Raw genomic sequence first — 27989 nt, 5'->3', positions numbered from 1 at the left:
TTGTGGGGTATCCATCTTCTCACAAAGGGTATCGCTGCCTTGATCTCTCTACTAGGCGCGTCATCATCTCACGCCATGTCGTATTTGATGAATTCTCCTTTCCCTTTGCTCGGGATCCTCCTTTGCCTGAGTCCTCTCTGGATTTCCTCCTCGATGACGTTTCGGATATTGTGCATTGTCCTACTAACCATGCGACAGGTTCGACGCGTTTGAGTTCTACACCTCCAGCGGTAGCTCCATCCTCCATGGATGTTGAGCAGCCGCCCTCAGCTCCAGCGGCAGCTCCGTCCTCCATGGATGTTGAGCAGCCGCTCCCTGCTACTAGTCCCGGCGGGCGTGGTCTCGTGCCCCCGTCAGGATCTGCTTCGACTACGGGCGGGCGTCTTCCTGTTGGCGACCCTGCAGCTCCACCAGTGCCTACAGGGCCTGCTGCAGCACCTGCTGCACCTGCGCCTGTTGCAGGGCCTGCTGCTGCACCTGCGCCTGCTGCAGGGCCTGCTGCTGCACCTGCGCCTGCTGCGCCTGTTGCGCCTGCTGCAGGGCCTGCTGCTCGGGCTGGTCGTTTCGGCACTGTCTACAGTCGCCGTCCCATCAACGGTCCCCTCCCCGTTCGACGGTATGGTGCTACAGCTGCTGGACTTCAGCCGCCTACGCCTCCTCCTCAGCCGATGCGCGGCTCTTCACCACCGCCTACTCTCCGACGGCTGACTCGTCTTCAGTCTGGTACCATACAGCCTGTCAATTATCGGAACTTGTCTGTTGATCATGTCGTTGCTTCTCCTATTCCGAGCAATTATCGCAGTGCGCTTGCTGATCCCAGTTGGCGAGCAGCTATGGCAGATGAGTTTCAGGCCCTAATTGACAATGGTACTTGGCGTCTTGTTCCTCGGCCCCCTGGTGCTAATGTTGTGACAGGAAAGTGGATTTTCAAGCATAAGTATCATTCTGATGGTTCCCTTGCTCGTCACAAAGCTCGTTGGGTTGTTCGGGGATTCTCTCAGCAGCATGGCATTGATTATGATGAGACATTCAGTCCGGTTGTTAAACCAGGTACCATCCAGACAGTTTTGAGTATTGCAGCCTCTCGCCACTGGCCTATTCATCAACTGGATGTCAAGAATGCTTTTCTCCATGGTCATCTTAATGAGACAGTTTATTGCCAGTAGCCTCCAGGTTTTGTTGATCCATCCCTTCCTGATCATGTTTGCCTTCTACAAAAGTCGCTTTATGGCCTGAAGCAGGCCCCTCGTGCTTGGTACCAACGGTTTGCTACATACATTAAACAGCTTGGATTTGTCGCCTCGGTCTCTGACACATCCTTATTCATCTACAAGGATGGCGCCCACATTGCTTATTTGTTACTATATGTGGATGATATTGTGCTGACTGCCTCTTCTACTGGTCTGCTTCATGACATTATTGGTCGTCTTCACACTGAGTTTGCTATGACTGATCTTGGGGCTCTTCATCACTTCCTGGGTATATCAGTTACTCGTTCTTCAGATGGTTTGTTTCTATCACAGCGTCAGTATGCCTTGGATCTCCTTCAGCGTGCTGGTATGAGTGAGTGTCACTCTACGACGACGCCAGTTGACACCAAGGCGAAACTTTCAGCTACAGATGGAACACCAGTTGCTGATCCCTCTGAGTACAGGAGTTTGGCGGGGGCTTTACAGTACCTTACTCTCACTCGTCCTGATCTTGCATATGCTGTTCAGCAAGTCTGTCTCTTTATGCATGATCCTCGCGAGCCTCATATGGCGCTCGTGAAATGTATCCTACGATACGTGAAGGGCACGCTGACTTCTGGTCTTCATATCGGCGCTGGACCGATTGATACACTTACAGCCTACACAGATGCAGACTGGGCTGGCTGTCCTGACTCCAGGCGATCTACTTCAGGATACTGTGTTTTTCTTGGCGACACTTTGGTTTCGTGGTCATCCAAGCGACAAACTACAGTGTCCCGTTCTAGTGCTGAGGCTGAGTACAGGGCTGTGGCCCATGCTGTGGCTGAGTGTTGCTGGTTGCGTCAGCTGCTTCAGGAGCTTCACATTTCCCTCTCGAAGGCTACGCTCGTCTACTGCGACAACGTCAGTGCTGTTTATATGACAACCAATCCTGTCCATCATCGACGAACGAAGCACATCGAGATTGACATTCACTTCGTCCGCGAGAAGGTGGCTTTGGGACAAGTTCGTGTTCTTCATGTGCCATCTTCACATCAGTTTGCTGACATTATGACTAAGGGTCTTCCTGTACAGTTGTTTACTGATTTTAGATCCAGTCTTGGAGTTCGACAGGCTTCCCCTGCGACTGCGGGCGGGTGTTAGATATATAGAGTTGTATTTGTGCTTGTATTGTGTTTCTTGTAACCCAAGCCTATACGGCCTATATAATGAAAGGTCACCCCCCTTCCTAGGGTGTGTGGTGTTTGCCAATTCTCTACAGGATGGATGTGTCTTCTCTGATCAGCTGACAAACAAATAATTAATTACGATGGCATGTCAATATATCATTCTAACTTATTTCTCCTAAATTAATTAGGTAAAATACCTACCACTCTCTAGTTCATTTGTTGGGTCGTCGACCCATCAATAGGACAATAACTCAAAGTATTTCTGTCTGGTATTTCTAAGTCATGGATTGACGGCATGCGAAATTCAGAACACTCTTGATTTGATTTTAAGTGCAGGCTTCCTGAGCATCGACTGCGGCCTGGACGACAAGTCCAGCGGCTACAACGACATCTTCACCGGCGTCTTCTACGTCTCCGACGGCGCATACGTCGACGCCGGGGAGAACCTCAGGGTGGCCGCCGAGTACGAGAGCCAGTGGCCGCGCCGCTACCTGACCGTCAGGAGCTTCCCGACTGGCACGCGGAACTGCTACACGCTGCCCACGGAGGCCGCCGGGGCTAGGTACTAAAACGAATCGGGTGTTTGTAGAGGGTGAATTAATCAACTTAAAATTTTAACATATGGCTTCAACTAGTTTGCACATAAACTTAAACTAAAACATATTATCTAAATGAGCAACTACGATAGTGTGAAACTCTCATCCAAAAGAGTTTAGCAACCTATAGCCGATTCTAATTTGATCTACACTAAGAAAGAAAAGGCACACAAATTGCAATATAAAATATGGAAATGTAAAGAGAGGATGAAGGGAAACGAACTATTGATACGAGGATGCTTATATCTCGCGGTATCGGTAGGCACTGAGTCACCCTTAGTTCACGTTATTGTAGCACTCAATCAAGAGTATTGCTTCTCGGACATCAAGTCTCTTTCGGGGACTCCTTGACTTGCAACTGATAAGGCTAGGCTATCAAGGCTCACATCAAGTTTCTAATCATCTTGATCCTGCTTTCCACTAAGAAGCTTCTCCACGACGGATGGGGGTCTCCATGTCCCCTGCACAAAACCGTCGACGCTGCTCCATATACCAAGTCAAAGGGTCGAAGACGTAGCCAGTGAACCACCATGACTCCAAATGATAGGTACACCAAGATACAAGTGTGGTTTACTCTAGAACCAGCTCACAAGACAGTAACATCTTGCTCTCTCACTCATTTAAGGACTAATTTAGCAATAACACTCTCAAAAATGTGCTAAAAGCTAAAGATTTGATCTCTAAGCACTTGGATGGTTTGGAGATGTTCTCTCGTGTGGATGTGTTTTCTACAAAAGCTTGAAATGGACGGGTGGAAGTATATATATATTGTAACACCCTACCCGGATACTCCGGCATAGGCCCGGATACTCCGGACATGGAGTTCCTAGTTCATGTAATTTTTATCCTCTAGGCCCCACAATCATTAAAACAGAGATCTCACCCTCTCTCTCTCACTCACAGCTCACTCTCCCTCTCCCCCTCATGTGCACTCTCTCCCTCTCCCTCATGAGCTCTCCCTCTCCCTCATGAGCTCCCTCTCTCTCAAGTGCCCTAGAGTGCAAATCCTCCCTCTTAACTTGATTCCAAGGCTAAGGAAGCTTCAATCGGCGTGGAGAACCCTTTCCCCCATGTGCTCCTCCTCGGGGTGGCTTTGGATTTCAAGTTCTTCATTCAAGAAAAGCTCATCCTAGGTATTCAACTTGTGCCGCCCCGATCTATGTTTCTAGGAGGTTCTAAGTGATTTCTTTTAGTCAATCAACTCTATATGCATCCCTCAGTTAGGATCTAAAAGGGTTTTGATTTTGGTGGGTTGGTTTTGCCAAAATCAAGATTTCAGTTTTCGGGGCGAAAATACTGTCGAGTCCGGAGACTCCGGGTATAAGCCCGGATACTCCGGGTTTGGAACACTCCGGGCGAAACTCCGGGTATAAGCCCGGATACTCCGGGTTTGGGACACTCCAGGGGAAACTCCGGACTTGGGGGTCCGGACACTCCGGGTTTGGGACACTCCAGGGGAAACTCCGGGTTCAATGACTAATTTATCATTACAAGTCATAATTGCATTTCTCATATCATATGCATACGTGTAGCAATCGCCGTAGAGGAGGTTGTGTACGAGGTGATTGTGGAACCCCAGGAGCAGCCAGAGCAAGCCAAGCAGGAGGTTCACAAGGACTCGGCCCAAGGCCCAGTTGACCCTAGCTCTGAGCAACAGCCCGAAGGCAAGCCCCGGTGCATAACCCCTAATTTAAATTATGCAATATATCTAATTAAGTATATGTGCATTAAGTTTATAGGAGTTGAATGAAACCTTAGTTGCACAATTCCTAGGTTCCAGGAGTTTTATACTAGCATGCGTAGGTCGATAGCCTTGCCATGCTAATTTGGACTCGGTAGAAGTCGAGTAATTTCCTGTTACTCGCAAGATATAGGATGTATTATATTCCCATACGTGGAGTCATTGAAATTGAGAATGAGAAGGAATGGAACTTGAGACCGGACGGGAAAAGTGTAGAACCGTCTATGTCGGTTAAGGACCGTTCGTTGTCTGGCCCTGCTGATTGAGCTTGAATTGTACTAACCCCATACCGGGAGTAGGAGGTAGTCGAAACCGGTAAGCCTAGAACTGCCTCGCGTCGAAAGTACAGAACTTCATCACCACCCCTTAGGGTGAGTCGGGTAGTCGCGGAGAAATGGGGATGTATGTATTTACTTTTGGTGGTCTCTCGTTGAACCCGGTTGACTATATGTAGGTGGGGCGGTTCTGTAGTTCGAATCGGGGAGGGGAATGGTTGGCATGTATAGTCCGACGGGGGAAATGCGTGCCGTGTTGGTCAGGTCTACCTTGCAAGGTTAAATCGGATCGATTCGCCGTCAGTCGCTCTCGATTATGAGCACCTTGATCGCAGCACTGCATCGTAGTAAGATCCTATGGAATATGAATGATATATGGATATGTTATTTTTGGATTAATACTCGACGATTGCTATGATTGATTTAGAGGTACTAATAGTAGTTGATGATTCATCTATATAGAATATGGAGCTAAAATGTTGTAAATAAGGATTCACTTTAGTATTTTACCGCAAAACTAACCACCAGCCAAAAGCCTTGCATGTCTAGAATATGTGGGCTAAGTATACACAATAGTCGGGTAAGTCTTGTTGAGTATTAGTTGCTCAGGGTTTTGTTGGAAAAATGATTTCAGGACCCGCACACGTAGACTTATGTCCGTGTTGCGCCAAGTTCGTTCGACTGGATGCGGAGGGGTGGAACGTCGAGGATCCAGGCGCGTAGCTTTGGAGTGTTGGAATTGCGCACTCGTGGGCTGACTGTGTAATTCATTTCCGTTCTTATATTTTGTAGTGGGTAGATTCCATGTTTATCCAACTTTGTATAAAGGACAGCTACACTCGTATAATATTATATATTTCGAACTCGGTTTGTAAAATTCTTTGTCGTTATCGTATGTCACTCTTGTATATTTTCAAATATTGGTTGTGTTTGTACCATCTGCACCCGCCTTCGCGCGGGACTACTGGTGTTGTTTCGATCGGGCCGTGGGTTGAGAAAGGATTGCCAAATTAAACCGTTAAGCTAATGTGCCCGGTGTGTTTAAATGACAGCTATTACGCTTAATTAGAGTTTTAATTTGACAGTTCCATCACACACATATATATATATAGCCCACCAACTTGAAGTAACCGTACTAGCCGTTGAGGCTTTTCTGTGCAAAGCGTCGTGTCAGTTCAACCGCTATATGGGCGTCAGTTTAACCTGAGCATTGACAGATTTAGTTCGTCAATGCATTGTCTAAGCTTGTTTTGCTTCGTTTCTTCACGAGTCTTTTCATACTTCATCATTTGAATTGAATGGATTCCATTTCATCCTTGAGACCTAACAATATTTCCACACAACATTGACTGATTTAGTCTGTCAATGCATACTTGTCCAAATCAGTATTTTTTGGGTTGATTATTCATTTCTTTATTTTGCTAGGGATTTTTGTATTCATCCTTAATTGTGACCTAATGTTATTCACTTGACAAATTTATTAGTTCCATGATCATGTTGTTACACAATCATCAAAATTACAAATAATGGTCTAAATAGTGTGATGTTCGTTCCTTACAGGTACCTGGTCCGGGTGGAGGTCGTGTACGCCAACCACGACGGCAGGAACAGCACGTCGCTGGAATTCGACCTGCACTTGGGGCCCAACTACTGGGACACCGTGTCCGTTGCTGGCATCAACCAGGTCTGGGAGGCAGTGTTCGTGGCGTGGGCGGGCTGGGCGCCGGTGTGCCTGGTGAACACCGGCGGAGGCACGCCGTTCGTGTCCGTGATGGAGCTCAGGCAGCTCCCCGGCGCGCTCTACCCGCCCGTCACGGAAAACCAGGCCCTGTCCAAATATGATCGCCAAAACATGGGAACAAACAATTCGATCACCCGGTACGTACGCCATCACTCTTTCTTGCCTTGCTTTTTCTTATAGCTAGAGAGATTATTAGAGTTCAGTAATCTATTTTTTTATCCTATCCAATTCACTTTCTTCGCCTTCATCCATAACTAGACCGTTATCCATGGATTAATAAAGCCCAAGTTTCACAGTGGGGGCTTCCCTCGCTGTGTTTCCGGTTTAAAAAAAAATAAAGCCCAAGTTGCATACTATATATATATATATATATATATATATATATATATATATAGCACCACTATTTGGACCCCGGGTTCCAAATGGTTATTTGGTACCCAGACCTATCCGACAGCAGCCCAGCCCAGCCTACACGACGGAGCTATGCACGCGCACGAGACGGTCTTCCCCGAGCAGGTTTTTTCTTTTTTTTTCTTTTTCCATTCCAATTCACGTGGTCAGTTCCTTTTTCTTGCCTTTTTTAGGTGTGTTTTTTTGTCACGTTCTTTTAGTTTGTTTTAGCCTAGTGTTTTTTGACGAGACGACGTCCCAGGAACCATGGTTTGAACATGTAGCTTTTTTATGCTTCGAAACCCAGATTTTATATTGTGACTAGTGAGGGGAAAAATTCTCAGACTGAACCTTAAAGATGTGACTTGTATTTGTGACGGATTTTCATTTAAAATGAATCAGTCAAAGCACATATTTCTAATCATCAACCTTTTTTTCACCAAAGACATTTTTGACATAAATGAATCATGGGATAAGATTGCAATACACTTTGTAGTTTGAATATATATAGTTTTGTGGCTCCATCTGAGTTATTCCACAAAATCACATGCAAGTTATAGCAGCTAAAACAACCTTCATGAGATAATATTACTTTTCTTTTATCAGAAATAATACAATCTGTGAGAAAAACAAAATCTAATGCATTCCTCTCCCTTCTGTCGCCCCTCTAATGGCCTCCAATTGCTTGACCTGTCAAAAGAGGCAGAAATTTCATGATTAATATTAATAATAACATAGTAAGCCATACGGATTTGTTGATCTTATAGAGGAAACAATAGCTGTAATTCTAAAATGAATATTTATGGTTACATATATAACTTTGTACACAAGAAATTATGGATCAAAACAAAGAAAATTAACTACGATTGTAAAGAAGATGTTTTCGTTGCTTAGGGTAAATTTGGTTATAAGGACTAGGACTTGCATGGATGAAACACTAAAACAAAAGTTCCCTCAAAGTCCAAATTAATGAACAAACAAACTATACTGCTGGAGCTCGCAAAAGATCAATATTAGGACACAATTTTTTATGCAAATTAATCGACATTTCACCTGATGCTGGGTGTGGCGCGGCTGGTCATGCATTGATGTGAATAAAAAGGAATGGAAATTGATTTGAATTTGGGATTTTAAAAGAAGAACACACGTACTGGAAACAAGCAATAATTCACGGTGGGATACTACTCGCAGTGACGAAGTCAGGGGAGAATTCGGACACCAGGGGCTCGCCATACCCTACCAGGGAGCCAAGCGTCGTACCCTGCCAGGGAGCCAAGCATGCGGCAGAAAAGAGGTGCCCATGAGGCGAAACTGCCATGCCACCGAGCTACATGGCGACCACGCCCAGTGCCGCAGTGGCCAACGACGTCCGTGGCCCAGCCAGAGGCGAGGTTGGAGGCATACATATTAAACTCTGTTGGATCTGGACGAAGGTAGGAAGGGATTCGATCTAGGAAGGAGGAAAGGGCGCACCTTGTCGATCTGCTCGCTCCTCAAGTCCTCATCCCGCTCGAAGCTCGCAAGGGGGCGTGGTGCCAGCTGCCGACGGGATCTGAGGGGGTTCGGCCTCCTGCCTGCTGCCGGGCTGGCCACCTTGCCTGCTGCTGACCGGATCTGCGCAACCTACTTAGTTCGCCGCTCGAGGCCACAACAGCGCGTCGTGGATGAGAAGCTGCCGGCGCTCCATAACGCCGACCCGATCTCCGACGATGGGAGAACCGCCGGCGCTGCCGCTAGCTCGACCAGCTGGGAGCCTGCAGCGCGGCCAAGCGAGGTGCTCGGAGCTGCTGCCATCGCCAGGGAGCAAGGGCGGTGGCGACCTGAGGTCGTGCGGCGGCGAGCTGAGGCCGTGCAGCGGGGGCGGGTCGGCGGCAGGGGCGGGGTCGGCGGCAATCTGGGCTCGTGCGACGGAAACGAAGAGAATAAAGTAATAAACCGTCGTCTCCCAGACTCCCCCACGATCTATTTTTTTTGTGAATATTTAAAACGAAAAAAAAATATACAAGAGTCGTGGATACTGAAGGAAAAACGGACGGACGGGTGCAGCGCGTGCACATGGGTGGGCTCGGGGACTGAATAGCTATTTGGACCCCAGGTACCATATAGCAATACTATATATATATATATAAGAAAGTGTTGATCTAATTGTAAAACAGTTGACTTAATTAACATAATCATAAAATTAACATCACATTTTGGATACTGGCATGATTTTCAACACTTAACTTTGACTTTTATTATTATGAAGATATTTTTCATGATAAAGAATTAATTAATATATTTAGATGAAATATATACTATTATACTATTTACATGTAACCAATGCGTTCAGTTTTTTATTAAATCAGTGCTCGTTTGATTGAACAATCTAATAATACACTTTTATGAATGAAGATAATTTACCTTTTCCGTTTTACCTCGGTCCACTCTCTTTTTCCGCTTATAATTATGGAAAATTTCTGTTTGGGAGTAAAATAAGCTGCAATCTGTAAAAGTAAATCCATTTTTCCTATTTCATGAAGGTTTCCACTTGATCCGCTCGACCGATACTGGTGGACAACCGGCAGCGCAAAGTGGGCAAACATGTCGACCACCGGAACCGTTGAACCAGACCCTAGTTTTATGGAGCCCCAGTCTGTTCTCCAAACAACCGTCAGGGCGGCTGGCAATGACACAACCCTCACCTATGTGTGGTGGAACTATAATAGGTTGTTTTCCTTCATGGTATTCCTGCATTTCGCCGACTTTCAAACACCCAAATACGTCAGTTTGACATATACTTCAACGGCAACCGGCTGAATGAGAAGCCCTACTGAGAGGCAGTGGAGGCCTGCTCCTTAGTGTGATGAGTGATTGTCAACATGTGGAGTGGACTAACAGTGTGTAGTCGCGACTCTGTGGAGATTGCGCCAGTTCTTGGTCTGTGGTGTGCAGGTACACGGATGGCGCGGTTGCAGCGAGATGGTTTGGACAAGAGCGTGGCGCGTGCCGATGCACCATGCGGCGGCGTTGCGGTGGCAGGGAGCTCAACGACCATGCGAAGGCGGGAGACCTTGCGGTGGCGTTGGAGGCCCGACCGGATGACCGTGCGGTGGAGAAGGACAGCCCAGATGCTTGGGCCACTGCTGGGCCGCGTGGCGATCCACTCCTGGCGCCAAGGCGGGACGGCGTGGAGTTTGTTGGTACCTCGGGAAAAACCAACGGCGGGATGCGTCGACATCGGCCAAGTCGAAGAGGTTTCGGCGGGAGGTCGAACACGTGGCGTCATCGGGCTTGGCGGGTGTGCCCGGAAACATCGCGCGGGAAGGGTTCGCGGTTCCCTCCAAAACCGCAACCGAACTCGGTTTCGGCAGTTTTCCAAAAACTGTCCCCGGAAGATTCCAGAAGGACGCGTGGCGACATCAAGGGGATTGCGTCGAGATGAAGCAAGGTTCTCAGAGTCGTCGCGGCCGTCGGATGTCTTCGATGTATCTTTTCCGGTTTTGCCCCTAAGGACCTTCTAGTTTAGTCTAGCACTTAGGGGGTAGTTTAGTCTTTTAAAGGGAGACTTGGAGTGGAAGAAAGGATGGGAGAGATGGAGGGGTGGTGGCGGCCTGGACACAAAAAGGCAGGGCCTCCTCCCTGGACCCTGTGCGCTGGAGAGAATAGAAGCTGCAAGCCAGGCGCCACCTCTCCTCCCTGTTCTTCTCCCCTTCCATCTCTAGGATTCTAGTAATGGATTTTTGAAGAACTTGTAAGGAGATCTTGTGGGAAAGGAGGCCCATCCCTCCTTGTGCCCTCGGGGTTTTGAAATCAAGGTTCGTTCCATGTCCTACTGAGCTATGTGTGCATGAATCATCCTTGTTCTTGATTTCTTCGTGCTGGTGTGTCTACCACTTGTTGCCGTAGTTCTTGAGGCTCTTCTTGGCGACTAGAATCATCGTAGTCTTGTGCTAAAACTCATCTAGATCGTGAGCCTTCAAGAACTCAGTTTTGAAAGATTCCTGAAAACCCCGTTCTTCCTCGGTTCTTCGTCGATTCCTCTCAAACCATGGAGTAGATCGTCGATTCCTTTTGTGAGTAGGCTCACAAGGTCTTTGTGAGTGTGCCTGCAAATTTTGGAGAACTTTCGACCTGTTTTGATCGATCAATCTTCGAGTTTTTGGTCGTGCCGAGAGGAAAACAGAGGTTCTGCGCTCGGGCAGGATTTTTCCTTAACGCCGGTTGAACCGACGCTGGCGTTCCTGAGCGTCGGATCAACCGGTGAGTGCTTTTGTCACGGGTTAGGGTTTTTGGGGTTTTTGTGTGATTGCACCGGTGCTTTGATCTCCCCGACGTCGGTTTAACCGGCGTTACTAATTTGGTTTGCAGTTTTGGGCGTTTGACCGACGTATAGGGTTTTGCCTACGTCGGATCAACCGGCGTTCATTTACTTTGGTTTTGTTGTCTCTCTGGACAACTGCACCGACGCTCGAGGTTTTTGAGCATCGGTTTAACCGGTGTTCATTGCTTGGTTTGGTGCATTTTGTTAATCCTCTGGACAACTGCACCGACGTGAGTTTGCGATTTTGTCGGTTTAACCGACGTTCGATCACCGGTTTAACCGACGAGGTTCAAAACCCAGCGTCGGTTCAACCGGTGCTCACTGGTTGTTTGCTGCAGGCTCTGTATCACCGGTTTAACCGACGTCGTTCAAACGTGTGCGTCGGATCAACCGATGATATATACCTTGCTTGGTTCTTGCACTGCTTTCGTGCAATTGCTTCCGCACTTGATCGCTTTGGTTCCTAGGCTTGTTTTGTGTTAGTGTAGCTTCCTTGTAGCTACTCTGCACATCGCCTAGAACTCTGGGGTTGGGGTGCACTCTTGAATTGTGAGCCGAAGTTTTTGATCGCGATAATTTTCGAAGGCTCCCATTCACCCCCCCCCCCCCTCTGGTCGCATTTCTCGGTCCTACAATTGGTATCAGAGCCGGGACGGTTTCTCTATAGCCTTCTCCGGTTCTAAACCGTTGTGCGACCATGGGTTCACCGGGCAAACCCCCGATCTTCGATGGATCCGATTACGACTATTGGAAGGTACGCATGCGTGCCTATCTTTTGAGTCTAGGTTCCGAGGTCTGGGAGATTTGCGTGGACCCTGATTATGTGAACCTTGCGGTTCGCACGACCGAGCTTCAGGTTAGGAGACATGAGGTCAATAGCAAGGCGTACAACGCTCTCATAGCCTGTCTCTCTCATCCTGAGTTCGATCGTGTCAGCGACCTTCTCACAGCTCGGGAGATCTGGACACGGTTGGCCAATTTCCATGAAGGAACCAACCATGTCAAGTCGAGGCTGTATGAGACTCACCGGCGGGAGTACGAGAACTTTTCTCAGTTGCCGGGTGAGAGCATCGACACCATGTTCAGTCGTTTTCAGTCGATTGTGAACAAGGTGCGTGCGAACCAGCCACAGGGCACCCAGGCCTACTCCGATCATGAGAAGGCTATGAAGCTTCTCTATGCTCTTGATCGCAAGGTCTGGGAGGTGAAGGTCCAGACTATCATAGAGTCTGCTAGCTATGAGACCCTCACTGTGGATGAGCTGTTCAGTAAGCTCAAGGCTTCGGAGGTGGAGAAGCTCTCTCGAGCTAAGATGGAAGGCAATCATGCTGATGCCTTCGCCTCCAAGTCTATGGCCCTGGTAGGCAACTCTGGAGCTAACCCTGATCCTTCTCTTGGAGGTCTTTGCTTGTCTTCTCTTGTGTCTGTGACAGATGAGCAGCTGGAGGTGCTGGGAAACGAGGAGCTTGCATTGATCATCCACAAGTTCCAGCGTGCCTTCAACAACAGACAAGTACGAGCGAAGACCTGCTTCAACTGCGGCAAGACCGGCCACTTCGCCGCCGAGTGCCCCAGGAAGAAGAGTTCCAGGGATGTTGACGGCCGCTCCAAGCACGAGGAGTACCGCGAGCACCGCCACAAGCACAAGAGTGGGCACTCCCACAAGAAGAATGGCGGACATTCCAAGCGGCACCACGAGCGGAAGAAGAAGAACGTCGGCAAGTACAAGGACAAGCAGGCGTTCGTCGCCCAGAGCGAGGATCACTCCTCCACCAGCCAGAGTTCGACGTCTTCGTCCTCATCTAGCTCCAGTGACTCCGACTCACACCACCGCGGCGAAAAGAAGCGGAGCTCCAAGAAGAAGGCCACAGAGGGCTTCACTGGCCTTTGCCTCCATGCTGGGAAGGCGGCCGGTCTCTGCACCATGGCCATCGACTCTGACGCCGACGGAACTCCTTCCACTACTGCAGAGCTTGCACCTCAGCTAGAGTCAAGCTCTGAGGTACGTCCTGAGCACCCCACTCCTGAGGAGTTGGAGGATCTTTACACTGCTTTAGATAATCAGGATTTGATCATTAAGGATGCTAAGAGGCAGTTTAGGGCGTTGAGACAGGAGCTGAAGGAAGCTAAGTTAGCTTTAGAGATTGCTCAGTCTTCCCCCGTAGTGGAGGATTGTGTTGAGGAGGATGAGTGCAGTCAGTGCATCGGTTTGATGTCTGACCTGTCCGAGCTCAGGAGCAAGTATGATGAGAACTTGCTCAAGCTCGAGGAGGGCAAGAAGGCCATGGATGAGCTCAAGTCTCGGCCTACCCTCTTGGGTGCTTTGCAAGGAGTGCCCAGCACTTAGAGAAGAGCTTAAGGAGAAGAATGTTGCTTTGAGGAAGTTGGAGAAATCCGCAGTTCCTAGCTCTTGCTCTGCTGATTGTACTGTGTGCCCAAGCCTGATCTCTGAGCTTGAGGAGGCACGGAAGGATAAGACCCGGATGGAGGAGGAGAACTCCCACCTTCGGGAGATTCTCAGTTGGGTGTCCGCCCGCGAGCCTCAGTTGGGCATGATGGTTCAGCAGTTTAAGCGTCCTGATGGTGTTGGGGTTGGTTTTGCTTTTACTCCTGCTGACTTTGTCCAACCCTATGGTAAGATTGGTGAGATACTTGAGCCGAGTGTGAATGTACTCTCTTCCACAGCTTCACCAGTTCCTAAGCCAGCACCAGTTAAGGACGGAATCCTCACTGAGCCACCTAAAGCTCCACCTAAAAATCCAGTGTGGGTTCCCAAGCCTAACCATCTCAAGAACCGACTGGATACACTCCCTCCTAGTGGTAAGCCAATTCCTAAGCCCAAGGTGAGGACTCAGCCCCCCAGAGTTCCTCAGAGAGCCCCAGCTTCTACACCACAGCCTACACACAAGAGAGAGCCTTACCTGTGTGAGTGGTGCGAAAGGGAGGGTCACTTGGCAGAATTTTGCTTCCGGAGGTTGAGGTTTGAGCGCAGGCAGTCTGAGAGGCGTGCTCCGGAAGTGTTCCACCAGGCTACAGGTGGACACACTCCAGCTCGACGTGGGCAGAGGCGGGATGCCAGGCCACGTCGTGTAGGTGGAGGAGGGGGAGGCGGTGGTGGTTACCGTGCTCCTGTTGGTGGTTTCGCCGGCCCTGTTCCACACCGTGCCTTCGGTGGTGGTCAGCGAGGCCGAAGCTTTGGTGGCGGAGGCGCACCACGTTTTCCTCAGCGTGGTGGTCGCCAGCCACAGTTTTCGTTTGAGGATACTTACCCTGCTTTCGAGCAGATGGCACGACACTGGTTTGCTTCTTTCTGTGCTAACCCCAGTGTCGGGCCATTTGCCCGCTCTTTCTCTTCTTACTGAGCAGGACACTCGAGGCCTGGAGGACATATGGCTCATGGACTCCGGTTGTTCGCGCCACATGACCGGAAGTCACAGATGGTTCTCCAGCCTCACCCCGATGAAGGACAAAGAGTACATCACCTTCGGGGATAACAGCAGAGGAAAGGTACGTGGAGTTGGCACTATTCGGATTTCAGATGACTTCACCTTGAGAGAAGTTGCTCTTGTTGATAAGCTGGGTTTTAATCTGCTCTCTGTCTCACAACTTCTTGATGATGGGTTTGAAGTGAGTTTTAAGAGAGGTTGCTCGCGTGTTCTTGATTCCAGAGGAGAGTTTGTGTGCGGCATTGTTCCTTTTGGCCGTGTGTTTCGCATTGACTTTTCTGGATCTTCTTCTAGCACCTCTCACTGTCTGGTGACTGGTCAGTCTTCTGAGCTCTGGAGGTGGCATAGGAGACTCGGTCACTTGAGCTTTGATCTACTAGTTAGGCTCAGCTCACTTGGTCTGATCCGAGGATTGCCCAAGCTGAAGATGGACAAGGACCTTGTGTGTCACCCGTGTCGTCACGGGAAGATGGTTTCCCTTCCGCACCCACCTGTAAATCAGGTGATGACATCGCACCCTGGCGAGCTTCTTCACATGGACACCGTTGGTCCTGCTCGTGTGCGCTCTGTCGGTGGGAAGTGGTACATTCTTGTGATCGTTGACGACTTCTCTCGGTACTCTTGGGTTTTCTTCTTGGAGACTAAGGATGAGACTTTTCAGCACTTTCGCGATCTTGCTTTGAGGTTACAGAACGAGCTTCCACATGCCATGAGGGCTATCCGCAGTGATAATGGAACTGAATTTAAGAACGCTCGTTTTGATGACTTCTGTCGTGACTTTGGTCTTGATCACCAATACTCCTCTCCTTATGTTCCTCCACAGAATGGCGTGGTTGAACGCAAAAATCGGACCTTAGTGGAAATGGACAGGACGATGCTCGATGAGCATAGGACTCCTAGGCGTTTTTGGGCCGAAGCGATCAACACCGCATGCTATGTTGCCAACCGCATCTTCCTTCGCTCATTCATGAAAAAGACTTCATATGAGTTGCGGTTTGGTCGACAGCCCAGAGTGTCCCACCTGCGTGCTTTTGGTTGCAGATGCTTTGTTCTGAAGGAGGGAAATCTTGATAAGTTTGAGTCTAGAAGCTATGATGGCATTCTTCTTGGCTATGCTCTTCAATCCAGAGGCTATCGTGTTCTTATTCTTGAGACTAATCGGATCGTCGAAACTTGTAATGTAACCTTCGACGAATCCACTCCTTCTTTGTCTGCTTCTTTGGAGTGTGCAGGTGATGATGAGTTTGGCCAGGACATCTTTGAGGATGAGGATGAGCCTGAGGCCTTTGAGGATGATGGTGGTGTCCCTGCGCCGGCTGCAGGCCCACTTCCTGGAGATTCGAGTTCTGACGACGATGGCGGCCCGCTCCCCACAGCTTCGACTACGGCCGATCCACGTCCAGCTCAAGGTTCTTCCTCCGGGACCCATGTTGAGGGCAGTGGCGAGGCGACTTCGTCAAGAGAAGCACCACGACACATTCAGCGTCGTCATCCACCTCAACAAATGTTAGGTGACCTCAACGTACGAACCACGAGGTCCAAGGTAACAAGTATCGCTGGCTTTGCTCATTCAGCGTTTGTTGCCTCCTTTGAGCCCAAAGATATTGGACATGCTTTATCTGATTCTAACTGGGTCAATGCCATGCATGAGGAGCTAGAAAACTTTGAGCGAAACCAAGTCTGGGTCCTTGTAGAGCCTCCACCAGATTGCCACCCTATAGGTACCAAATGGGTTTTCAAGAACAAACAGGGTGAGGATGGGATGGTTGTGAGGAACAAGTAGCTCAGGGTTACAGCCAGCAGGAGGGGATAGATTATGAGGAGACCTTTGCACCTGTAGCTCGTTTAGAGGCCATCAGGATCTTTTTAGCCTTTGCAGCTTCAAAGGGGTTCAAGCTGTATCAGATGGATGTTAAGAGTGCCTTTTTGAACGGGTTTATAGAGGAGGAGGTCTATGTGAAGCAACCTCCTGGCTTTGAGAGTCCCAAGTTTCCAGACCGAGTCTTCAAGCTTCAGAAGGCTTTGTATGGTCTGAAGCAAGCCCCTAGAGCCTGGTATGCGAGATTGAGAGCCTTTTTGCTTAAACAGGGGTTTGTCATGGGATCGGTAGATAAGACTTTGTTTCTCCTCAGGCGTGGTGCTGATTTTCTGTTGGTTCAGATTTACGTGGATGACATTATCTTTGGTGGCTCCTCTCACTCTCTTGTTTCTAGTTTTTCTGATGACATGAGCAGGGAGTTTGAGATGTCTATGATGGGTGAGCTTCAGTTCTTCCTCGGGTTGCACATCAAGCAAACCCGGGATGGCACCTTCGTCCACCAGGCCAAGTACACCAAGGACATGCTCAAGAAGTTCGACTTCGGGGACCTCAGTCCCATGCCGACTCCCATGAGCACTTCTACGGCGCTGGATGAGGACACTGAAGGTGTTGCTGTGGACCAGAAGGAGTATAGGAGCATGATCGGCTCGCTCCTGTACTTGACAGCCACCAGACCCGACATCCAGTTCGCCGTCTGTCTCTGCGCGAGGTTCCAGGCTTCTCCGCGCACTTCTCACAGGAACACTGTGAAGAGGATTTTCAGGTACCTTCGATATACTCCTGAGTTTGGCTTATGGTACTCTTCTTCCTCTTCTCTTGCGTTGGTTGGCTTCTCTGATGCTGATCATGGTGGGTGTCGGATTGATCGCAAGTCGACTTCAGGCACTTGCCAGTTTCTTGGAACTTCTCTTGTGTCTTGGTCTGCCCGCAAGCAAACTAGTGTAGCCCTTTCCACCACAGAAGCCGAATACATAGCTGCTGCTAGTTGTTGCTCCCAGATCCTTTGGATGAGACACACTCTCAGTGATTATGGCCTAACCTATGGCAGAGTTCCCATTTTCATTGACAGCACCTCAGCCATTAGCTTAGCCAAGAACCCTGTCCTACACTCTCGCTCCAAGCATATAGACGTGAGGTTCCACTTTCTGAGAGATCACTATGAGAAGGGTGATGTCGAGCTGACCCATGTGTCCACTGAAAATCAAGTAGCCGACATCTTGACCAAGCCCCTAGAACAAGCCACCTATGCTCGCTTGCGGGGAGAGCTTGGCGTGTGCTACCCATTTTGAGTTGGGTGGTTGTTTTTGTAGTTTAGGTTTTGTTTTTCCTTCTTTTTGCTTTTTCTTGCATTTTGTGTACATATCATCTTGCATTGCATTTGCTCATATGCATTACACTTGCACTAAGCTTCTCATGTATGATATCTGCATTTGCTTGTGCCTTGTGCTATGCTATGAGTTGTATATATGCTTTGACCATGAGTAGCTAGCTCCTTTGAATATGTTGTATATTGGCTCTGAGCTTAGCTATTTTATTCTTTGAAAATCATATAACTTGGTCACCTTCTGGATCTGCTACTAGCATGTGTAGGTTTGTATGCTTATGCTATCTTGATCATGCTTAGTGGCTAGGTCCCTTGCTCTCACATGCAACAAGATGCCCTCTTTTCTGTTGGAATAGTTTAATTGGTATCTAATTTCAAAAAGTCCAACAATTTGGTTTATCTTGGGTTACTTTGAGTGAAAAGATCCAGGTGGGATTGCTTGCACCACTGTTCTTGTATCGAGACTGCTCCTCTGGAGAACTTGGACAAGGCTGTGGATGACTGAGAGTGGTGTCTTAAGCCTCTGATGGTCCTTGACCTAGGCTTGGCACATTCGCTAAGTTAAGCGCTTGCAAGCTTTCAACCCCTGGCACCGAAATTTGAAAGTTTTCAATTGGTATCAAGGCTGCTTGAGTGGCAGTTGCTGTGATATGGTTTGGATAGCTCACCTGTATGTTCTTGCTAGCTCTAGCATGCTTGCTTGCCTTCTAGTATGCTAGGTCCTTTATGGTGATGCTTTTCGTTTACAAATGACAAATGCTTGCTCATGATCTGTATAGATATATTCTTATGAGCTTCTTCATGCATTGTCTTTGTATATGCACCCTCATATGCTGTGCTGATTTGACCCTTGCAAATGCTCTTGTTCTGTACCTGGAAGCTTTTAGGCACGCATGCTTGCACTTCATGGCATATTTCCAGGGGGAGCATCTAGACAGGGGGAGTTTCCTTGTTGTGTGCTTTGTCAACAAGGGGGAGAAATTGGTGTCTGTCTCTTGTACCTTAGGGGGTTAGGGGAGAAATTCTTGTTCCTTGTCCTAAGGGGGAGAGATTCAGATTTAAGTGTGCACATATCTGGGAAGAGTTGCATAGTGAGGGGGAGCTGCATTTCAGGGGGAGTTTTGAGCATGAAAAGCTTTGTGATGCTTATTTTGCTGGTTGCGTTGAGCCTTACCTCTTTCTGGAGGGACCAGCTTTGCACATGCTTGGCTGTGTTGAGCCTTGCCTTTTTCTTGAGGGGTCAAGCATGTTTTGGAGTCAGTGCGTCGAGCCGTTGCCCTTGTCTTAGGGGCTGACTCTTTTGGTTTTGCTATTTTCAAGTGATCTTTTCTTGCTTTCATTGGCTTTTGGTCACTGAGATAGTTCTCTCTTGTTTTCTATTTCTTTTTGGTTATCCTTGTGTTCACCAGTGCCCGTGTGGGGTGTGGTGTTGACAATGCACTCATCAAGGGGGAGATTGAGAGGCAGTGGAGGCCTGCTCCTTAGTGTGATGAGTGATTGTCAACATGTGGAGTGGACTAACAGTGTGTAGTCGCGACTCTGTGGAGATTGCGCCAGTTCTTGGTCTGTGGTGTGCAGGTACACGGATGGCGCGGTTGCAGCGAGATGGTTTGGACAAGAGCGTGGCGCGTGCCGATGCACCATGCGGCGGCGTTGCGGTGGCAGGGAGCTCAACGACCATGCGAAGGCGGGAGACCTTGCGGTGGCGTTGGAGGCCCGACCGGATGACCGTGCGGTGGAGAAGGACAGCCCAGATGCTTGGGCCACTGCTGGGCCGCGTGGCGATCCACTCCTGGCGCCAAGGCGGGACGGCGTGGAGTTTGTTGGTACCTCGGGAAAAACCAACGGCGGGATGCGTCGACATCGGCCAAGTCGAAGAGGTTTCGGCGGGAGGTCGAACACGTGGCGTCATCGGGCTTGGCGGGTGTGCCCGGAAACATCGCGCGGGAAGGGTTCGCGGTTCCCTCCAAAACCGCAACCGAACTCGGTTTCGGCAGTTTTCCAAAAACTGTCCCCGGAAGATTCCAGAAGGACGCGTGGCGACATCAAGGGGATTGCGTCGAGATGAAGCAAGGTTCTCAGAGTCGTCGCGGCCGTCGGATGTCTTCGATGTATCTTTTCCGGTTTTGCCCCTAAGGGCCTTCTAGTTTAGTCTAGCACTTAGGGGGTAGTTTAGTCTTTTAAAGGGAGACTTGGAGTGGAAGAAAGGATGGGAGAGATGGAGGGGTGGTGGCGGCCTGGACACAAAAAGGCAGGGCCTCCTCCCTGGACCCTGTGCGCTGGAGAGAATAGAAGCTGCAAGCCAGGCGCCACCTCTCCTCCCTGTTCTTCTCCCCTTCCATCTCTAGGATTCTAGTAATGGATTTTTGAAGAACTTGTAAGGAGATCTTGTGGGAAAGGAGGCCCATCCCTCCTTGTGCCCTCGGGGTTTTGAAATCAAGGTTCGTTCCATGTCCTACTGAGCTATGTGTGCATGAATCATCCTTGTTCTTGATTTCTTCGTGCTGGTGTGTCTACCACTTGTTGCCGTAGTTCTTGAGGCTCTTCTTGGCGACTAGAATCATCGTAGTCTTGTGCTAAAACTCATCTAGATCGTGAGCCTTCAAGAACTCAGTTTTGAAAGATTCCTGAAAACCCCGTTCTTCCTCGGTTCTTCGTCGATTCCTCTCAAACCATGGAGTAGATCGTCGATTCCTTTTGTGAGTAGGCTCACAAGGTCTTTGTGAGTGTGCCTGCAAATTTTGGAGAACTTTCGACCTGTTTTGATCGATCAATCTTCGAGTTTTTGGTCGTGCCGAGAGGAAAACAGAGGTTCTGCGCTCGGGCAGGATTTTTCCTTAACGCCAGTTGAACCGACGCTGGCGTTCCTGAGCGTCGGATCAACCGGTGAGTGCTTTTGTCACGGGTTAGGGTTTTTGGGGTTTTTGTGTGATTGCACCGGTGCTTTGATCTCCCCGACGTCGGTTTAACCGGCGTTACTAATTTGGTTTGCAGTTTTGGGCGTTTGACCGACGTATAGGGTTTTGCCTACGTCGGATCAACCGGCGTTCATTTACTTTGGTTTTGTTGTCTCTCTGGACAACTGCACCGACGCTCGAGGTTTTTGAGCATCGGTTTAACCGGTGTTCATTGCTTGGTTTGGTGCATTTTGTTAATCCTCTGGACAACTGCACCGACGTGAGTTTGCGATTTTGTCGGTTTAACCGACGTTCGATCACCGGTTTAACCGACGAGGTTCAAAACCCAGCGTCGGTTCAACCGGTGCTCACTGGTTGTTTGCTGCAGGCTCTGTATCACCGGTTTAACCGACGTCGTTCAAACGTGTGCGTCGGATCAACCGATGATATATACCTTGCTTGGTTCTTGCACTGCTTTCGTGCAATTGCTTCCGCACTTGATCGCTTTGGTTCCTAGGCTTGTTTTGTGTTAGTGTAGCTTCCTTGTAGCTACTCTGCACATCGCCTAGAACTCTGGGGTTGGGGTGCACTCTTGAATTGTGAGCCGAAGTTTTTGATCGCGATAATTTTCGAAGGCTCCCATTCACCCCCCCCCCCTCTGGTCGCATTTCTCGGTCCTACAATTGGTATCAGAGCCGGGACGGTTTCTCTATAGCCTTCTCCGGTTCTAAACCGTTGTGCGACCATGGGTTCACCGGGCAAACCCCCGATCTTCGATGGATCCGATTACGACTATTGGAAGGTACGCATGCGTGCCTATCTTTTGAGTCTAGGTTCCGAGGTCTGGGAGATTTGCGTGGACCCTGATTATGTGAACCTTGCGGTTCGCACGACCGAGCTTCAGGTTAGGAGACATGAGGTCAATAGCAAGGCGTACAACGCTCTCATAGCCTGTCTCTCTCATCCTGAGTTCGATCGTGTCAGCGACCTTCTCACAGCTCGGGAGATCTGGACACGGTTGGCCAATTTCCATGAAGGAACCAACCATGTCAAGTCGAGGCTGTATGAGACTCACCGGCGGGAGTACGAGAACTTTTCTCAGTTGCCGGGTGAGAGCATCGACACCATGTTCAGTCGTTTTCAGTCGATTGTGAACAAGGTGCGTGCGAACCAGCCACAGGGCACCCAGGCCTACTCCGATCATGAGAAGGCTATGAAGCTTCTCTATGCTCTTGATCGCAAGGTCTGGGAGGTGAAGGTCCAGACTATCATAGAGTCTGCTAGCTATGAGACCCTCACTGTGGATGAGCTGTTCAGTAAGCTCAAGGCTTCGGAGGTGGAGAAGCTCTCTCGAGCTAAGATGGAAGGCAATCATGCTGATGCCTTCGCCTCCAAGTCTATGGCCCTACACCTACAGTCCACCGTACTTGGCCGCTTCGTGTGTGTACAGCTCCGGGTGGTACAGGACCGGTGATGCCAAGTACAACATAACTCTCAAAGCCACAGCTGCCTCCGCGCTGCCTCCGATGCTTAATGGGATAGAGATCTACACTCGTATCAACCTTGACAGCCAAATGACGTTCCCTAAAGATAGTGAGCTCTAATAAAATTTGCCTCTATTCATCACCCCACACCCACATACGTATGTACTAGTCTACTGCAAATGAGTTCATTACAAAATCGTTGAAAATTCACTATAAAAACTTTGAAATTGGAAATCTATGAAATTTTAAGTAGAAATTGAAAATTCACTATAAGTAGATTTTTTTCAAAAAAAAATAATAGAACCCATGTAATGCTTTTGTTTATATATTCAAGCAAGGTATTTAGAACAAGTATAATCATATTTGTGATGAGATTTAAAATGATAATTGTGATGGTGCTTTTCCCCCTTTTGTAATAATTCACCACAATTTTATCATTGTTTACCTTACAAATAGCCAAAATTTTGGAAGAATATCATGGCATGAAAGCTAATGTACATAACAATATAATTATTTCGTGGGCTGCATGAATTGCCTTGGTGTGGTTTTTACTGTCATATATATGTGATTTTCCCCTGTGGACCCGTGGGCCTGTTTGGTTGCATAATTTCATTCCGTTATCATGCATACATGACTCTATTATTGTTCTCTGCATTAGTTGAAGCCATCATGGCTATCAAACTCGAGTATGGAGTGAAGAAGAACTGGATGGGTGATCCGTGTTTTCCAATCAAGTATACATGGGATGGGGTGAAATGCAGCAGCACAACTGGAAACACTTCGAGGATAACTTCACTGTAAGTATCTATTAGCCACAGAAAAAAAAAGAACGCCACTGTCAGTATCTGTATGCACTGCTAGTTTACTTCTGCCTTTAACATGTTGGACTTAATTAAAACCATGCAGAGATCTCTCCAACAGCCGCTTACATGGTGTAATATCTAACAATTTTACATTGTTCACGGCGCTCGAGAATTTGTAAGTGGTAGATAATCAGTTGATGTCCTCTGCGTTATATTATTTATCTCACAAATTGCCATTTGCAATGAACAAGGATCATGTTTTACCTATAATCCTGATTGAACATATAATGTCCCGATGGTTATGACCAAATCCCTTCAAAACTTTTGGCTGGCATATATATTGAAATAAAAAACTGCATCATTAAATTTTTTTCGAAAAGGGAAATGTTATCAATTTCATGTAATGTTGCAACATGATACCATAGTGTTAGAGTATATTAGGCAACTCCGGATATGGTTAGTTTAGCATTGATTGTAATCCCGGGATAACCTTTCTTATCTCTAGGAGAGGCTACTTGCCCTCCAAGGCATTTACTCCTATATATACCGCCCAAGGGGCTCAATGCAATACATCGATCACATTATACACATCCTACTTTTCTACATAGTATCACGAGTTAGTATTTCGACCTAAGCTTCTGCTTCCGCAGCCGCCGCCGCGCCGCCCCCGAGGAGATCGATCTCCGCCGGGGGCAGCGCCCTCGTAGGATGCCCGGCGGATCCCTCTGATCCGCCGTGCCTGTCGTCGTCAAGCACAGCAGAAGGACCTACCTCCCGTGGTGATGCGATCTCGTCAGCTCCCTCGTCGCCCCTTCCACGCCGACTCCCTCCGTGCGCGCGGCCCCGTGCTGGCCCTCTCTCCTCCTGCGCCGTCGCTGCCCTGTGCACGACCGCGCGGCTGCGGAGGAGGCACGAGGTGCGCCAGGCCGCTGTGCCATCGGAGCCGCGAGATCGGGCCGGGTTACCGCGCCACCAGTCGATTCCGGCGCCGCCCGTCGAGATCCGCCGCCAGGACGAGCTGCAGCGAGGCCACCCCGCTCCGCCCCGGCCTCCACGCTCCTCCGCCATCGCCAGCGGGCCGTGCCATCGCGGGGGCTCCACCCCATCTCGACATCCCACCACCTCGCCGTCGGGCACCTCCCGACCCAAGCGCGGGCCCCAGCCGCTCCCCACATCAGCGGAGGGCGCGCCGCCGCGCCGGAATCAAGGAGGCAGCGCCGGCGACCCACTCCCTCCTCTGCCCGATCTCCTTTTCTGTCCGTGTTGACCAGGGGGGAAGGGATAAGGGAGGGGGAGGGGCACCGCTAGGGGTACCCCGAGACTGTACCCATGGTTCGTCTGCTGCTGCTATTTTTCTTTTTTCGATCTAAGATCGGTTTGCGTCGCCCTGCTGTTCGTCGCCGTTCATCGTCGACACTTCCGAAGGACGAGGTTGTTGCTGCGCCCTCCAGGCTGCAGCGACAACGTTCGTGATCAAGCCACCCTACCGGTGTCGTCACCTTTTCAGGCGGTGGCGCCATTCGCCGCCGGACTTTGTCAAGCAGACGCTCGATCCGCCTCCGCGCCTCCAACTGTTCTCGTGCGGACATCACCGCCGATGTTCCTGAAGGAAGACGTCGTCGTCACTCCTGATCTGAGCGCGACACTTGCTGCAACCTGCGCCGTCGCCACCCCTGTCCTGAGCGTGACCTAAGTCGCAAACTGCGCCGTCTACCTTCGTCATCCGCCGCACCGTCCTGCTGCTGTCTTCGGCAAGAAGCTGCTGAGTTTGTGTACTCGAGCACCTCGACGACGCTTCAGCCCACACCCCCTCCACGGCTTCGACCACGTCCACCTCGACTTCGGCTACTATGGCACTAAAGGTCTATCATCTGCATGAGTCTCCAGTCAAAGCTTTCGCACCGGCGTTCCGACTGCTGGGGGGATACGTCTCCATTGTTCTCTAGTCTGACCATTCGTGTTGCTACCGCTACGACTGCAGGGGATGTTAGAGTATATTAGGCAACTCCGGATATGATTAGTTTAGGATTGATTGTAATCCCGGGATAACCTTCCTTATCTCTAGGAGAGGCTACTTGCCCTCCAAGTCATGTACTCCTATATATACCGCCCAAGGGGTTCAATGCAATACATCGACCACATTATACGCATCCTACTTTCCTACACATAGTACTTGAAGAGCTCCCAACCTCTGCCTGGAAGACACACTGCCTTGAACATAAGAAAGTAGGAAGCAGGCACTCTAATGACCATCATTAAAACTAGTTTAATAATTGGGTAGTGTGATTGATTATGTTGCAACTTGAGAGAACCTAGATTTTATCATACATATATAGCATTCATGTTTTGTTTGGATCATGTGCCTGCATAATTTTGTATCTTCTTACTATAAATATATGCAAATCTTGTTTCAGGGATTTGTCCTACAACAACTTAAGTGGGTCAATACCTGATTCCCTACCAAGTTTGCCATCTCTTCGAGTTCTGTAAGTGGATGTATCTGATGCAAATTATTCGAATGAATTGAATTTCACCAATTGCCTTTTACATTCTACAGAAATTTGTCTGGCAACAACCTGAATGAGGAATCCCTATGTAAAAATTATTCAGGAATACTTATTTACAGGTTTTGGTTTTCTTCTCAATGATTATCTTGTACATTATTGATATGCTTCTGAATTTTGGATTGTAGATCCTGTGATCTTAAAACAGCTGTTTGTAAGACTATTTTCACCTCAATAGTAAAATAGACATGATGGTCTTATCTAATTTATAGATACGAGCTCGATGGACATAAGTGCAACGAACAAATAGTAGGTGTGTCGAGAAACAGATCAGCCGTCACTGCTATTTCAGTAGTGGTCCCTGTGCTGGTTGTGGTTGTACTGCTGCTTGCATATTTCATCTGGCGAGAAAAAAGAAAGGCTAACGGTGGGATATGATCCTCTTGTCTTTACCTTGTATACATACTTATGACTCATTTCAGTTCACTACATTTGTCTGTTATGTATCTGATATGTTCCAACTTTATGGGATGTCTATTAGCAGCTTATATGTCTGATCTTTGCGAAACCAGTTTCAGAGTATGATCCCACAAGCAATCGACAACTTGACAATACTGGGGAGCACCTGCAAAATACTGAGAATCGCCTATTCACATACAAGGATCTACAAAAGCTCACTAATAATTTTAAACGGTTCATAGGACAAGGAGGTTTTGGGCTTGTCTACTATGGCTGTTTAGAAGACGGCACTGAGGTTGCTGTCAAAATGCGCTCTGAGTCATCATCACATGGACTTGATCAATTCTTAGCAGAGGTACCAAATTTTAGTCACAAAAAAGAAGATCAAGTTGCTTTAGAACTATCTAATTTTGCAAGTTTCGTATGTTTTCTTGTCTACATAGGTTCAGAACTTGACAAAGGTCCATCATAAGAATCTAGTGTCTTTGGTTGGTTACTGCTTGGACAAATATCATTTGGCACTTGTTTATGAGTATATGTCCCAAGGCAGCCTGTGTGACAATCTGAGAGGTTTGTCAGTGGATATGTGGTGCTTTTATTTTTATTTACCGCAAGATTTCTGCTAATTTGTGTACTCGATCGATTTGTGAAACAGTCGATCTAATCTTAGCTATTATATTCTGTAATTTCCTTAGAACAATGTTCTGTGAATTTGCTGACATTGATAAACCTGTAGTTCATGAGAATAAATGTTCTGTTCTGTTAATGCAATGAAGGCAAAAACAGTGTAGCTGAAACATTGAACTGGGGAACACGTGTACGATTGGTGCTTGAAGCTGCTCAAGGTATGCTTCCATAAAAAAAATGATAAGAATAAATTTCTCTAAAGCAAAAACTTACTATGCTGTCCTTTTTTATTTTTTGGCATTTTACTCGTGTGATATACGTACAGGCCTAGATTATTTGCACCGAGAATGCAACCTGCCAATGGTTCACCGGGATGTAAAGACCAGCAACATTCTCTTGGGTCGAAATCTGCAGGCTAAAATAGCAGATTTTGGACTTAGTAAAACGTTTCTTAGTGACAGTCAGACCCACATATCAGCATCTGCAGCTGGCACAGCTGGTTATATTGACCCTGAGTATGTGTCTCTCTTCCAATATTGTTTTGGTGCTTGTTTTTCTACCGCTGATGACATTTGGATTACATGTAAATCGTGAATAGGTTAATTTGCCAAGTACCGAAAAGAATGAAAAGAACAATTAAGGCCATTATTTGCAACCAATTTCTCCTATCCATGCAACCTTTGGTTCTAATAGCATGAGGCCAGCATATCCGATGCTCTCTTTCTTTTAAATGTTCTTGCCTGCTGTTTTTATTAGGTACTACCATACCGGAAGGCTCACCGAGAGCAGCGATGTTTACAGCTTTGGAGTTGGTCTTCTTGAGGTAGCCACGGGCGAGCTTCCAATACTGTCAGGCCAAGGCCACATCGTTCTTCGAGTTAAACAGAAGATTGCCACTGGCGACATCAACTCGGTTACGGATGCGCGGCTCGGAGGTGCCTACGAAATCAGTTCCATGTGGAAGGTGGTTGAGACCGCCCTGATGTGCACAGCAGATGACGCTGCTCAAAGGCCAACGATGGAGACTGTTGTTGTACAGCTGAAGGAGTGCCTGGCGCTAGAGGAAGCTCGCCTGAAGGGCAGTGGCGCCAGGGCAAGCCCACGGAGTGATGTAGCAGATTTGGTGCCAGCGTCTGGTCCATTGGTAAGATGAACTTGTGCGGCTGTGCCTGCACCTGGGTTTAGATTGTTGGTGGGCAGATCTCTATTATATATAGTAAT

At 48.4% G+C, this 27989-nt stretch overlaps 1 pseudogene; it reads left to right on the top strand.

Annotated features, from left to right (window-relative positions):
- Positions 1-833: 833 nt before the first annotated feature.
- LOC120695303 lies at positions 834-27942 on the top strand (annotated as a pseudogene).
- Positions 27943-27989: the final 47 nt, after the last annotated feature.

Source organism: Panicum virgatum, chromosome 2K (genome assembly GCF_016808335.1).
Source record: "Panicum virgatum strain AP13 chromosome 2K, P.virgatum_v5, whole genome shotgun sequence".
Taxonomy (NCBI): domain Eukaryota; kingdom Viridiplantae; phylum Streptophyta; class Magnoliopsida; order Poales; family Poaceae; genus Panicum; species Panicum virgatum.
Note: the sequence above shows the minus strand (reverse complement) of the source record. Positions and strands in the feature narration are given on the sequence as shown.